The following is a 15,750-nucleotide window of genomic DNA, read 5'->3' as shown; positions in this document are numbered from 1 at the left end:
TCTCATCTGCTGGGATAAATACCTGCTTAGAAAGTTAGCATCTGTTAACCAAGTTTTTAACACCTTCTTAGTTTCATTTTTGCTGTCACAAGCATTTTTTAAAAATCAAGAATATTCTCCCTCAACAACAACAGCAAAAAGAACATTCTGCTTTCAAAGCGTTTATTGCCTCTTCTAGTTCAAGTGAAGTGAAAGTCGCTCAGTCATGTCCAACTCTTTGTGACCTAATGGACTATACAGTCCATGGAATTCTCCAGGCCAGAATACTGGAGTGGGTAGTCTTTCCCTTCTCCAGCAGATCTTCCTGACCCAGGAATCAGATCGGGGTCTCCTGTATTTTAGGCGGATTCTTTAACAACTGAGCTATCAGGGAAGCCCCTTTCTAGCTCAGGTTGTCATTAAAATAAGTTGTTTTATGTAGAGACACTAAAACAGAATTACAGAATCTTTGCACCCAAATGACCATTTTCAAGTGGGTTGGTTTGGTGTGTAAAGTTTCGGCTCTAATGAAAATGTGCTCACAGCACTTGGCTTACACTCTTAGTTATCCCAGCGCACAGGAAGCTGACATTGGGGGAAATATCAAATAGAGCAGTATCAATTCTAGCTGCTCTCTGTTCATACATTGCCTGCCCCGAGGTGCAGTGCACACATAATAGCTACACGACTTTTAAGCACAGCTCCAATATCGGAACCTCTGATCACATATGACACAGTGGACCCACTACCCTTATGTTTTTCCCTGAAATTTTGCTCTAATGACTTTCTGGCACTTTCTTCCTCCCTCTCTGTCTTTTCTACCTTCTCTCCTCCCCACTCAAGGCGGTCCTTGCCCCCTGGGTCTCACTATTGGCTTGCCTTTTCCTGTTTTTTCTCTGTCCATTGTGTCACTTGACAATCTCATCTGGTTTCATGGTTGCGATCAATGTTTCCACATGGTTCAAGCCTTCCAGATCTTACTTCCAGCTCTAGCATTCTCTCTCTCCCAGACTCTGAAACCCTATCTGTCTAACACTTCTTGTCAAGATAGCCACCCTCTGGTATCTCAAATGCAGTCCAGCCAAGCTGGTCTCCCCAACATTCTCTCCAAAGCGCAGACACAATTTTCAGTTTTCTTCTCTCCCAAGCATCTTCCTCCCTTAAATTTCCTCTGTGAATTATGAGTTACTTAGTTTCTCAATCTTTGCATTCTTTTTTTTTCCCCCATCTAAAATAAAATCGGTTGACAAATTCTCCCAGGGCTATTACTTCAATACATTTCAGATGTATCCATTTCTCCAAATTTTTCTAGATAGGCTTGTTCAAAGTCTTAACTACTTCTTACCAAAAATGTGCTAACTGGTCTCCCGAACTCAATTTCTCATTTACTCATATTTATCCTGTGTAGCGGTAAGATTAAACATCATAAAGAACAGTTCGGATCATATAACCTCTTTGTTCAAGCTTCAGTGAAAATAAATTAATCTGTGGTGGTGTTCAGTCGCTCAGTCATGTCTGACTCCTTGTGACCCCGTGAAGATTTGGTGTTACCAATCTTTTTTGTTTGTATCATTCTGGTGTCACGAAATAGAATCAGATTGTGGTTTGAATTCATTTTCCTCTGATGAACAATGAAGTTGAACATCTTTCATAAATGGCCATTTGCATACTTCTGCGACATTCAGGATTTTTCCCCACGAGATTGTTTACCTTTTTCTTGTTGGTTTGCTGGAATTCTTTACATATTTTGAGATTAAGTCCTTTAGTCAAATACATGCATTGCAAATATTTTATCCCACTCTGTGGCTGGCTTAGCACACTCTTAAGGAAGTGAACTTCTTTTTCTGCCTCTTTGATGTTCTGGTTCAAGGACCATATCATTCAGGAAACATACCTGAATTTGGCAGATTGTACCTTGAGTCACGGCTGCTTCTCAGCGCTTCCTAAGTTACATGATGAGAAAGATGTCAGGCTCCATAGTAACTGGCAACCATCCCAGAACCACTTGCCCTCCATGCCCTTTGGGAGGTAATTATTCTAGGTCACACAGACGTATGTAACACATAAAGTCTGGAGTAAACTAAACTGAGCGGGCCCTTGGTTCAGGATATCTGAATTGGGTACCTCTGAGTCCCAGCATCTCTTATATATTAGGTTTGGGCCTGATAAGGGAGACTGAGTTGGGACTTCATGCCTTTTTTTAATATATACAGCTTCACTTTCATCTTACTTTTACAAAAAGAGGGTTGCATGAAATTGCAAAAATTGAAACTGTGCTTGCAAACCTAGATCTTGTTCAACCATCTGAAACAGTGCTTATTGAACAATGGATTCATGTGTAGTTGCCAGGTTAAACTGTGTTTAATTGGTGAGAACACTGAAGCCTGGAAAAGCTAAATGATGTAGTAGTGAGTTTTTAGACTGGACTTGGAATTACCTGCCAGTGCAGGAGATGCAGGAGACTCGCGTTCAATTCCTGAGTCAGGAAGATCCCCTGGAGAAGGAGTGTCAACCCACACGGTTATTCTTGCCTGGGAAATCCCATGGACAGAGGAGCCTGGCTGGCTACAGTCCATGGGGTTGCAAAAGAGTCAGACAGGACTGAGCAACTAAACAACAAGATCCATCATTTCAGGGCACCCATTGCTTCAGTGACCACTTCAATATGCTGGCTTTGTCCAGATTTATGCAGGTATAACAGGCAAAGCCCTACCTCAGGACTGGACTGTATCTCTTCCTGTCCTGGGACTTCTCTGATGCCAAGGTAGGAAACACCTCGTGGGAACCCACTTCACACTCATACATGTGGGAGCCAGGAGGACAGAGAAGTTAACAAGTGTGGGTATGAGGTACCAGTGGTTAAAGGTTTCACTCTTCTGGACTTGGATGGGCAGTTTGAGATGCATTTCATCATGCTTCTGGGATGCTAGTGGGATGAAATTCTAGTCACCTCTCTGGTAGCCAGCTTAGTAACACTTCCTGGTACTGACTTTTTCTTCTTTCCTATTTCGTTCCCTCTGCCCTGCACACTTGCTCTTTACCATCATATTCCTCAATAAACTACCTCAGCTACCTCACATAAGACATGATCTCAGTTCTGCTTTCAGGAAAACCCAGACTAAGATACATAGCTATTAAATTAGGACCAGACCCAGCTTTGGACTGTGGTTGTAAAAGTTTAAGACATATTTTTGTGTTAGTTTCTGCTGTACAACATTGTAAAATAATTATACTCCAATTAAAAATTAACATATAGTAATAAATAATTATACTATGTATTTTATTATTTTTTTAAAAAGACTGCATGGTAGGATTAAAATTTTTTATGATCTAATTTAAAATAAAAGCCAACTTAATTTATGGGAAAAAAAATCCATCTCCATGATCCTCAACCTCAGAGATTTAAAGTATTGCATTTTATTATCTCTTAAAGACACATCACACCTAGAATAAGAATTGTCAACAGACAAAGAATGTTTACTGGCTACTGTGACTTCTTTGAAAAAGTGAAAGTGTTAGTTGCACAGTCATGTCTGACTCTTTGCAACCCCATGGACTGTAGCCCACCAGGCTCCTCTGTCCATGGAATTCTCCAGGTAAGAATATTGGAGTGGATAGCCATTCCTTCTCCAGGGGATCTTTCCCACCCAGGGATGGAACCCAGGTCTCCCACATTGCAGGTGGGTTCTTTACCATCTAAGCCACCAGGGAAGTGCATGACTTCTTTACCTAAAAATAAAGAAATAAATAAATAACTTTTGTCCAGAAAACTTACAAGCAAATGTGATATCCATGTGTACATTGCTCTTTAAATGTTTTTTTTTTTTTTTTTTAACCAGAGCTGATTCTATGGAAAAAGAAAAGATGGTGGCATTAAGTGCAGACTTGGACTGTTAAGGTTGTGGGTTTAAAAGTCTATGGTTAACTGTGATGAATAAGTGCTAAATTTAAATATTAAGCTATCACCATTGAGGAAGAGGCACCCCAGAACACACACCTTGTCTCTAATCTGTGCCAGACACTGTCTTATGCAATGTGCCCCTGCAGGCACCCCTAAAAATGATATCAGCAATAATATATTTATAATAGTTAGAGCTATCCTTTATGAAGTATGAGCCAAACACCATTCGAAACATTTAAAACCATATATTACTTAATACTCACAACAACCTTATGAGGTAAGCACTCATTATTCCCAATTGTCAGGCAACAAGATGAAGGCTTAGAAAGTTGCTGTAACTCACCTAAAGTCACATAGCTGGTGAAGGATAGAAACAGAAAATGGGTCCTGGTCTGTAAGTCATGACCCTACGTCCTTAAATCCAAGGACTTCTGGAATTCCAACTCTCCCTCTCTAAGTGGAGCCCCAGATAGCAGCCTTTCCCATCTCAGATCTTCTATGCTAACACATTTCGGTCATGCTCTGTGCTGCAAAACTCTGTTCCTCATCTCCTTAATCACCTAAGTCTGGGTCAATTTTGCTATCCACTGCTCAATATTGCCTGGGAGTCTCAACTGTTCTCCAGAATGCCCCATCCTCTGGAATATCATTCTCATCATCAGTGTTTGGTGAAAAGCTGCTGAATATATGGGCAAACAGACTTTCATTCATTCTATATAAATCGATTTTAAGTTCTTTTCCAAAAAAAAAATGTCTTCACCACGGGAAAGCCCAAGGTTTGCCCTTGAATGTTTTTACGTTTGTTCATGCTCAGGTTTCCTGAGAATCTGCCCCCATTTCTAAGAACTTCTATTGTGATATGTCATAGACAATCTCAAATATAAACTTTTATTTGCAAAGAAACCATTCCTGGCTATTTTCTTGTGTACATGCTTTGTAGTTTTGTTTAAAACTACTCTATTGCAAGAGCTCTTTCAAGTCCCAAAGTATGCTGACTTTATGCAAGTATGTTAAAGAAATACATTAATACACACTTCCTTTATTTACCACTTTTTCCTAGCACAACAAAATGCCATGTTTTCTTTAAATAAAATTTTTAATTTTAGGACAGTCTTAAGTGTGCAGAAAAATTGTGAATACAGTGCAGAGAGTTTGTGTATACCTCTTCAGTTTCTTCTATTAACATCTAACACTAGGATGGTATGTTTCTTATGTTAACAGTCCAATATAGATAGGTACTCAATTATTAAGTAAAATCCATGCATTATTCACATTTCTTAGTTTTTTTGTCTAATCTCCTTTCTTGTTCTAAGATCCCATCCAGGACACCACATTACGTTTTGTTCTCTCCTTAGTTTCCTCTTGACTGTGGCAGTTTCTCATGCTTACTTTGTTTTTGATTACCCTTGACAGTTTTGGAGGAGACTGCTCAGGCCGGTAAGCTGTCTGTCAACTGGGACTTGCTTGGTGCTTTTATCATGTTTAGACTAGGGTTAGAAGTTTTGGATGGTAGACCATGGAGGGAGGTAAAGAGCCATTTGCAACACATCATACCGTCTACATGACTTACTGTTGCTTATTCTGATCTTGATCATCTGCTTGGGTCATGATCCTCAGGTTTCTCTACTGTAAAGTTACTCTTTCTTCTTTCTATTCTCTGTTCTTTGGAAGAAAGTCACCACACTTTCCCCATTAAACTGAAGAATTGGTGAGTTACACACTCCCTCATTTAATAGAGTATTTAAATGACTTCTTTGAAATTCTTCTGCATGGGAAAGCTCTCTTCTTCCCCATCTATTTATTTCCTGAATCATTTATTGGTATCAGTCTAGATTCATGGATATTACCTTATACTTTGAGTTATGATCTAATGCTATTTATTTTGTGGTTCAACATGTTCCAGCCTTGGTCTCTGAGAGCTCTTTCTGTTGGTGCCTCTGTCCCTTTGGCACAGTCTCATTGTTGCGAGGTATTTTTGTTTCTTTGTTTTGCTTTTAGCCCTGCTTTGCTTTCTGGCACAATAAGATGCTTCAGGCTCATCATTTCATCTAGCATCCCCAGTCCTAGAAATAACCATTCAAGGAGCCTGGGTTCTTTTTAGTGAGTAGTATTAAGTGTGGGTTACTAACTGAGTGCTAACTATGCCTGCTGCCACTGGATGCTTGGGCCCCCTTGTGCCAGAAAATGTAAGTTTATAAACCAATACTTGTAGATCCACATATCTATTGCCAAAAAGTTAGTTCAGGGTTTTTGTAAGATGTTATGGAAAAACCTGAGTGAACTTTTTGGCCAACCCAATATAAACATTTCTACATGTAGCCATCTATATCAATAATAAGCTTTCAGTTCAGTTCAGTTCAGTCACTCAGTTGTGTCCGACTCTTTGCGACTGCATGAATCACAGCACACCAGGCCTCCCTGTCCATCACCAACTCCAGGAGTTTACTCAAACTCATGTCCATCAAGTCAGTGATGCCATCCAGCCATCTCATCCTCTGTCGTCCCCTTCTCCTCCAGCCCTCAATCTTTCCCAGCATCAGGGTCTTTTCCAATGAGTCACCTCTTCACATGAGGTGGCCAAAGTATTGGAGTTTCAGCTTCAGCATCAGTGCTTCCAATGAACACCCAGGACTGATCTCCTTTAGGATGGACTGGTTGGATCTCCTTGCAGTCCAAGGGACTCTCAAGAGTCTTCTCCAACACCACAGTTCAAAAGCATCAATTTTTCAGTGCTCAGCTTTACATGAGTCCATAATGATGTCTCCTACTCTAATCTATTACTGCATGGATCATTCTAGCCTCTTTCACTTGTTTAGCTATTAACTCCTACTCCAACAGTGAGGAAACCTGGCTCCTACCATCTGCCAACCATTTACTTCATTGTTCAATTCCAGTACACAAGTACAACAACATCAGAACTGTTAACCATTACCACCTGGGAAACTACTTAATCATCTAGAGTATGGTACAATGCCATGCATTTGAATTAATGTATGAAAAATATAATTCTAAAGATATGTCTCCATGCTTCACTTGTTTATTTCTTCCTATTGATTTCTGCCTTTGGTCCACCTTTAAAAGGAATAAAAGCTTCAGACCAGAAGTTATCTAAAATAGGCTTAAGAACGAGTGAAAATGAAACCCACAAACACAAATAGAGGATTGGTACGGCAGGGCTGTGAGAAGAGTCAGTGAAATTTCAGACACAGCTTTGACAAGCCCAGTAGATGGGAGCATGGCTGGCTGATGAGCCGAGGACAAAGCTGACATTGACTGCCACACTATCTCAAAGCTGGTGACCAGCAGCTGCCTGTTGCTTCCTTTTTCAGATATATGGGCTTCAGAAAGAAGCCTGACCTTTTTGATTGCTTGTTGCTGTTGAAGTCATGTCCGACTTTTTTGCAACCCCATGAACTGTACCCACCAGGCGAGAATACTGGAGTGGGTCACCATTTCCTCCTCTAAGGGATCTTCCTGATCCAGGTATCAAACCCACATCTTGCATTCCTGTATTGGCGGGCAGATTCTTTACCACTGAGCCACCAGGGAAGCCCATCACTTTTGATTGATAAATGAAGTTAAATGCAGATGACAAAACTAAAGGTGATTTTTTTCTAATAGACTTGATTTTTCAGAACAGTTTTAGGTTCACAGCAAAATTGTGTACAAAGTACACAGAGTCTCCATATGCCTCCTGCCCCACCTTCCCAACAATCTCCCTCATTGCTCCTGCTGGGCACCACAGTTATATGTTTGTTCAAATCAATGAACCTACACTGACATAGCATTATAACTCAGAGTCCACAGTTTACATTACAGTTCACTCATCCTGTTGTACATTCTGTGGGTTTTGACAAACACATAATGACATGTATCTACTATTATAACACCATACAGAGTAGTTTCACTGCCCTAAAACCCCTCTGGGTTCTGCCTATTCATCTCCACTTCCCCTTTAATACTTGGCAACCACGGATGTTTTTGTGTGTCCATAGTTTTGCCTTTTCCAGAATGTCATATAGCTGGAATCGCACATCTGTAGCCTTTTCAGGCTGGCTTCTTTCACTTCAAAATACACGTTTACATTTTCTGCATGTTTTCTCAAGGCTTGATAGCTCATGTCTTCTTAGAATTGAATAATGTTTCATCTTCTGAATGCACCACAGTTATTTAACCTTTTACTTGCTGAGGGGCATCTTGGAAGCATTCAGGTCTTGGCTATGATGAACACAGCTGCCATGAATATCTATGTGCAGGGTTTTGTGTGGACATATATTTTCAACTCATTTGGGTAAATACCAAGGAGCACAATTGCTAGATCGTATGGTGAGAGTATGTTTAGTTTTATAAAAAAAAAAAAACAAAACAAAATACCTGCCAAATTGTCTTCAAAAGTGGCTGTACCATTTTTTGTTTTTCCACCAACAGTGAATAAAAGTTTCTTTGGCAGCACTTGGCACTATCAATGTTCTGGATTTTCACTATAGTAGGTCTGTAGTCATAATTTGTTTTAATTTGCAATTCACTAATGACATATGATATGGAACATCTTTTCCTAAGTGTATTTGCCATCTGTACAACTTTTTTTTTTTGGTGTGGTGTCTGTTCAGATTTTTTGCCCATTTTTTAATTGAGTTATTTTTTCACATTAGAGTTTTAGGAGATCTGTTTATTTTTTGGATAAAAGTCCTTTATCATATATATCTTTTGCAAATATTTTCTCCCAGTCTGTATCATAGTATTATATCTTCTCATTCTCTTAAATGTCTTTCCCAGATCATAATTTTTCAGTTTTTAAGTACAAGTTATCAACTGTATCTTTCATGGATCATGCCTTTGAGGTTGTATCTAAAATGTCATCATCAAACTTAAGGTCATCTAGATTTTTTCCTATGTTACTTCTAGGAGTTTTTTGATTTTGCATTTTACATTTAGGTCTATGACTCACTTTATGTTAAATTTTGCAAACAGTGTAATATCTGTGTCTAGATTCCTTATTTTACATTCATATGTCCAGTTGTCCTAGCACTTTTTTGAAAAGAATATCTTTTCTCCATTATGTTGCCTTTGCTCCTTTGTCAAAGCTTGGTCAACCATATTTATCTGGGACTACTTGGGCTCTCTATTTATTCCATTGGTCTATTTGTCTATTCTTTTACCAATACCAAAACTTTATAGTAAGTCTTGAAGTTGAGTGGTGTTGGTCTTCCAACTTTGTTCTTCCTCAATACAAGCTCATTTTTAGACTAGCTCCTTTCTAATGTAGAGCAAAAGCACTCAATTCTGCCTTCTTTTTCTCTCTTCTAGCTTCGATCTTTCTCACAGTGCTCGCCTTGGGAATAGTAGGCAAAATGGCATTCTGTTTTCTCTTTAATTTTTACCTTAAGGAAATTTGCTATCAGAGGCATTTCTTATTAGTCCTCTGTCTCCTGAGAGAGGAAGAAGTGGTCTTTCTGTCTAGTTGTATGACTGGGGGTGGGGGTTGGAAGGAGGGCTCCTGGATGTTTCTGGAATGATTCCAGACACTTTTTTCCTGAAAGATACCTGGCAAACAAGCCATCATTGACCAGTGAGGCTTGGTTCGTTCATGGGCCAGACCCTTTCCTGTAAACACCAGGAATGGGACAAAGAGCTTTAAATATTGACTTGAGAAAAGTGCTTCTCTCAACATAAGAGTTCAAAAATAAGGATATACTATGGCAAAATGATTTCATACACACTGAAAATCCTGGATATTCTGCATTATATTTTTCTAATGTTGATCATACAAGAAAGAGTAAAATGTTTTTAAAAGTATAATATATATTTTTCTGATTAGAAAAAAATAATCTTTCACATATTTAATAGTGTTCAAAATAGAATGAAGAAAATGATTCAAAATGCTTGAGGCTAAAGCATGTTCTTCAGATTGTCTTTGATTATATAAATGTAATTCATTTAATAATTCATATTTTAGAATACATTAATGCAAATGATGGTTTTAGATTGTCATCAAAATTTTAAATATGCAACAGAAGACATTTTCATTTTTGTTGATTTTCCCAGATAAATTTGGACACTTCAGATATATGCAGTTTCCCTCATGGAAAAGAATCTGAATTGTTTAAAGTAAAATAGAATTAAGAAAGTCACTCATATTTTACTTAAAATGAATAGTGCACTTCTGAGTATGAAAAGCTATTGAAATAGGTAAGGTAAGAAGTGTCATGCTTTATTTTCTAGCATATCTGGAATAGCATATTTCAGATGTTCTATAAAACAAAGAATGTTTCAGGGATATTTGCAAGGTGCCCATACATGATCTTGTGGATAATGTATTTCCTGGTTTTGGAAATAAGGGATTTATACACAGAAAGACTCTTTAAAGTATCTAAATACAAAGAGTGAAGAAGATCAGATAAAGCAACTCTTCAAGAGCAGTAATCAACACTGACAAAGTCACTTGGGACTATCTTTAAACATTGGCATAAGATGCACTTTCTACTTTTTACATAGCTTGTTAGTATTATTTGGAAAATTCCACCTCCCAAGACTTTCTGAGTCATGATCATCACATGTATAACTGTCCCCTAGAGCTGAAGAGCGTTCACACTCTAGTTTTGTGTCACTGTTTATATGCTGTTGTTCTTTTTTCTTTTCTGTTGTTTATGTATTTCTTGCTTTTTTAGTCCAGTCTTTGGTTCCGCCAAGTTTTTTTAAACAATTTATTCTGGAATGCGTCCTAGAAAAGTAACTGATCTAAAATTACTCTATAGCACTACTTCTCCCTCAGGTGGCTCAAACACATCCCAAACTTATTTTGGAAATAGGATTTTCATGTGTTGTTGTTGTTTGGTCACTAAGTCATGTCCAACTCTTTCGTGACCTCATGGACTGTAGCCTGCCAGCCTCCTCGGTCCATTGGATTCTCCAGGCAAGAATATGGGAGAGGGTTGCCATTTCCTTCTCCAGGGGATCTTCCTGACCCAGGGATTGAATCCAAAGTCTCCTGTGTTGGCAGGCAGATTCTTTACCACTGAGCTACAGGGAAGCCTTTATATAGAACTAATCAAATTAATATGAGATCTTTAGGATGAACTCTACTGAAACATGACTGGTCTTCTTGTTCTGTTTTTTTAAAAAATGGAAATTTGGACATAGAGACATACACACACACGTAGGTAAGATGATGTGAAGAAACAGGAAGAATGCCATATGGAGATGGAAGAGTCTAGTGATCCATCTACATAATCCCTAGAATGCCAAAGATGGTCAGCCAGCCACTGGAAGCTAGGAACAGTCAAGAAAGGGCTCATCTACAAGTTTCAGGGGGAACCTGGCCCTGCTACCACCTTGATTCCAAATTTTTAGCCCTCAGAACTGTGAGACAATAAATTTCTGTTTCTTTGAGTCAGTTTTGTGGTACTTTGTAACTGTAACCCTAGTAAATGAACACAATTCATTTTCTGACTTCTCTTATTTCTGTTGAAAAGACTTCCATGTTAGTGTTTTGAGGGTGCTGAATCATTTCTGTTTTATGATTTCCCTTTTGTCTTTGGTTTCCAACAGTTTGACTCCAGTGTGATACAAGTGGTATTTCTATGTGTGGGATCACTTCAGGTCCCGTTTTCTCTGACCTGTGTCTTGATGTATTTCATAGGTTTAGAAACATTCTTCAAATTATCTTTCCTAATAATAACTTCCACATTTCTCTCCCTCTCACTTCCATATGGAATTTCAAATAAACATTATGTTAGTCTTACCAACTTCCTTATGTCACAGGTCATTTCCTGTATTTTAATTTCTTTTTCTCAATACTGCAATCTGGATATTTCCTATAGTTCTTTCTTCCAACTCACTAATCCTCTCTCTCTCTCCTATTCTCTTCAAAACCCATATTTTGAATGATCAATTTTAGGTTATTGTATATTTTTAGTTCTGGACTTTCCATTTGATTCTTTATTGTATACTCCAATCCTCTTGTGATAGTTACTGTATTTCCAAAAAATGTTATTATTGAATATATTAATCATAGTTATTTGAAAGCCTGGCTCAGATAAAAATTGCAGTATCTGCATCATCACAGGTCTGTTTTATTGTGTAAATTTTCTGTTGGCTTTCTGTCATTTGGTCTGATTTACTGGCAAGTCTGGTAATTTCAGATTGTCTGCCAGATGTTGTATATGAAAAATTATAGGTGCTCTGGTTGAAGTTATCTTCCTCCAGAGAGGAGTTAGTCATCTTCTGGCAGCAGATAGATATGAGAAAACCATTTGAATACAATCAGGCCTTAAAATTTTTCAAGGCTATGTTTCAGCTTTGTGGTGTTGCTATTTCTAATTTACTCATAGTCCTATAGGGCAGCCCTCCAGAGGTCTCAACAGAAAGCCTGAAGTTTCACTAAAACCTTCATGAAGAAATTCCCAAGTTTTGTCTCTTCAGAACTGTAAGTCAGGAAAATCTTCAACCTGCTTCATGGTTTCTTATCAGCTGATTTTGCTCAGTTTCTTGACCTCTTGCCCCAGGTCTAGAGAGTCAGGAACTAGGATATTTCTTGAGAGGAAGTTGAATACAGAATATAGAGCCAATTTTTCTGTGCTTCTTCTCCCTCCAGAATCTTTGATTTCTTGAACATTGGAGCCTATTTTTGTCTCTCTGGGCTGGTGAACCTACTATAGATACTAGGATTTCTACTTAGGCTCTAGGCTTTTTCACATATATGAACAAGTGGAAAATATTTGTTGAATATAGGACTCAACTGAGTGACATTTTCTTTTCTCTAAGATGTTAGCCCATAAAATCTGTTATGCTTAGTAGATCTCTAGTGTTTTCAAATAGCTGTCTTGTTAATTATATATCCCATTTTTATCTGTTATTCTCTAGGTTTTTTTTTTCCCCTGACACAAACCTTTATTTTTAATGCAGAAACCCACATGTTAAATATCTGTATTTCATCTATTTTTATTTTCTCTTCTCTGTATCGGTATCTTTTCTACCACTTCCATCATTTTCCTTATGTTCTTCATTCTTTCAGTAAATAAAAATGATCTAATTATGAAAATAAGTATAGGATTGATATGATGATATTAATATACATGTAAAAAAGGATTAGCCATAAATGTTGAATAAACTTAAAAAGAAAGCCATCATTCCAATCTACAATTTATCTATTCTTTTCCAAATGCCCTCATCCCCCAAGCAACACTTTTTGGACTGACTGAACCAGGTATCAAATCTAGCGTTTCTACCACTTTTAAACTTTTTATCATAATCCTTCACTTCATTTCCCTTTTTAGGTTTCCTATTCATCACTAGAAGAATTTCACTTTGAACATGTTCAACAATTTTTCTCTCTTCATCAGTGGCTGACCATTCAGTCCTAGTTTTTGTCATCTGTCCCTGAGTACACTAGTAGAATCCTTTTACCCTAAAATTACTATATATTGCTACCATTCAGCAATATGTAGTTTTAAGAAACTTGTCTATCATCTATTCTGTCCTTAGAATAATACCTGGTTCAGCATAGAGGGTCCCTGAATAATTATAGAATAAATAAACTTTAGAAAGGCCTCTAAAGTTCCCTCCAAAGTTCCAAAAAGTTCTAATTTGTCTATATTTTGCTGAATAAAATCTAATTTCTTAAGTATTAGCATTTGTAATAAAAATGATTTATTTTCAGCTTTATGTTCTCATATAATATATAGTATAGCCAATTATATTTTATTGCAAGCCAAAAGCAGCTCTGTTATATCCTAGATCAAATAGGCTTTATGAGCCTTCCAGGGAGCCTAAAACTATATTTATTACATTGTTTTTGTATGAAAATGTGGTCTGTGGTCCAAGTAACAAAAATTTATTTTCCAACAAATTGAGTTCAAAAGTAATTTTTACATTGATGACAGTCCATATTGAGTTCTGAGTATTCATTAAATCCTTGGGTCAGAAAGCAAGTTTCACTAAGAACATCTGAATATCCATGCAGCAATCACATTAAGCCCTGTAGGGATGATATAGAGAATGACTGGGTAAATATAATTCATTTAAGAAACAAGAATGGTACATGGAATATAACTGCAGCCTTGTGTTAAGTAGATTCTGCTTTTGACATTGAATTTGAGTGAAAAATTCTGATCAGAAAAACAGTCCTTAAGTCGCTTCTCTATTTACCTATAATCACTCCAAAAATAGCATTAAAAAAGAAGATATTCATTGGTATGTATTCGATGGTTGTTCCAAAATTATGGAGGAATCCTGTTCGGTTTCTTAAAATTCATCTCAGGGAAAATGTAGAAAGAGCATTCTCTTCTATAATAAGATAATGCTGTTTTTGTTTTGTATTCATATTTTTCTTTGATATTTATTTAACTAGTTTATGAGATTAACAGAGAACTATATTTTGTACTATTTAGTCAAACTATTTCTACTTCCTTAAGTCATTATTTTACATAAGTGTTTATTTGTTTTTAGTGAACAGGAATTTAACATTTTTTTTTCCTGCCCAGGAATCAAAATACAATTTACTCAAACACAGATAATATCCTAATTTCAGTGTTAATACTCACAAAGCATTGTTTCAATAAAAATTATATAAATTTAACAACTCTCAGGGAAGAACTGAAAATGTCTCCACGTCCATATATCAACAGAACTCAATCTATACGTGCTATTCTTCTTTTTTAATTGAGGTATAATTGACCTGCAACAGTATATAAGTTTCAGGTGTACAACATATATAATAGTTTGATATTTGTGTCTGTTCTGAAACAATCACAGTAAGTCTAGTTGATATCCATCACCATCCATACATGGGGATCCCCTGGTGGCTCAGACGATAAATAATCTGCCTGCAATTCTTCAGGAACATCCCCTGGAGAAGGGAATGGCTACCCACTCCAGTATTCTTGCCTGGAGAATTCCATGGCCAGAGGAGGCTGGCAGTCTACCTTCCATGGGGTTGCAGAGAGCCATATATGACTGAGTGACTAACACGTTCACTTTCACTGTACATACTTACAGAATTTGTTTCTCTTATGATGAGAACTTTTAAGATTTACTCTCTTAGCAACTTCCCGTATGCAATACAGTGTAACTATGGTTACCATGCTGTACATTATATCCCCAGGACTTATGCATTTTAAAACAGGAAATTTGTGTTTTCATCCTCTTTACCCATTTTGCCCACCCCTCACCCCCTGCATTTGGCAACCACCTTGTATATTCACAAGCAATTTTTTTTATTCCACATATAAGGAGATTATATGGTATTTATCTTTCTCTGTCTGACTTATTTCACATAGAAAAATGTCCTCAAGATCTATCCATGTAGTTGCCAATGGCAAGATTTCACCTCTTTTTATAGTGGAGTAATATTCAACTGTATGTGTGTATTATGTTTTATCTATTCATCAATCAATGGATGCTTAGGTTGTTTCCATATCTTGAATATTATAAATAATGCTGCAATGAACATGGGAACACACATATATCTTGGAGTTAGTGTTTTTCTTGTTTTTGGATAATTACCCAGAAGCTGAATTGCTGGATAGTATGTTAGTTCTATTTTTAATTTTTTGAGGAGCCCCCAAACTGTGTTTCATAGTGTCTGCATCAATTTACATTCCCACCAACATTTACTCCACAGCTTTGCCAACACTTGTTGTCTCTCATCTTTTTGATAAAAGCTATTCTAATAGTGTGAGGTTATGTCTCATTGTGGTTTTGATTTGCATTCCCTTGAATATTAGTAACATTGAGCATCTTTACATGTATCTGTTGGTCAGTTACATTGCTTGTTTAGAGAAATCTCCATTCAGATCTGTCCATTTTTTAGTCAGATTGTTTGGAAGTTTTTTGGATGGGTATGAGATTGAATGAGTTCTTTATATATTTTG

This window comes from Odocoileus virginianus, chromosome 27, assembly GCF_023699985.2.
Source record: "Odocoileus virginianus isolate 20LAN1187 ecotype Illinois chromosome 27, Ovbor_1.2, whole genome shotgun sequence".
NCBI lineage: Eukaryota > Metazoa > Chordata > Mammalia > Artiodactyla > Cervidae > Odocoileus > Odocoileus virginianus.
Note: the sequence above shows the minus strand (reverse complement) of the source record.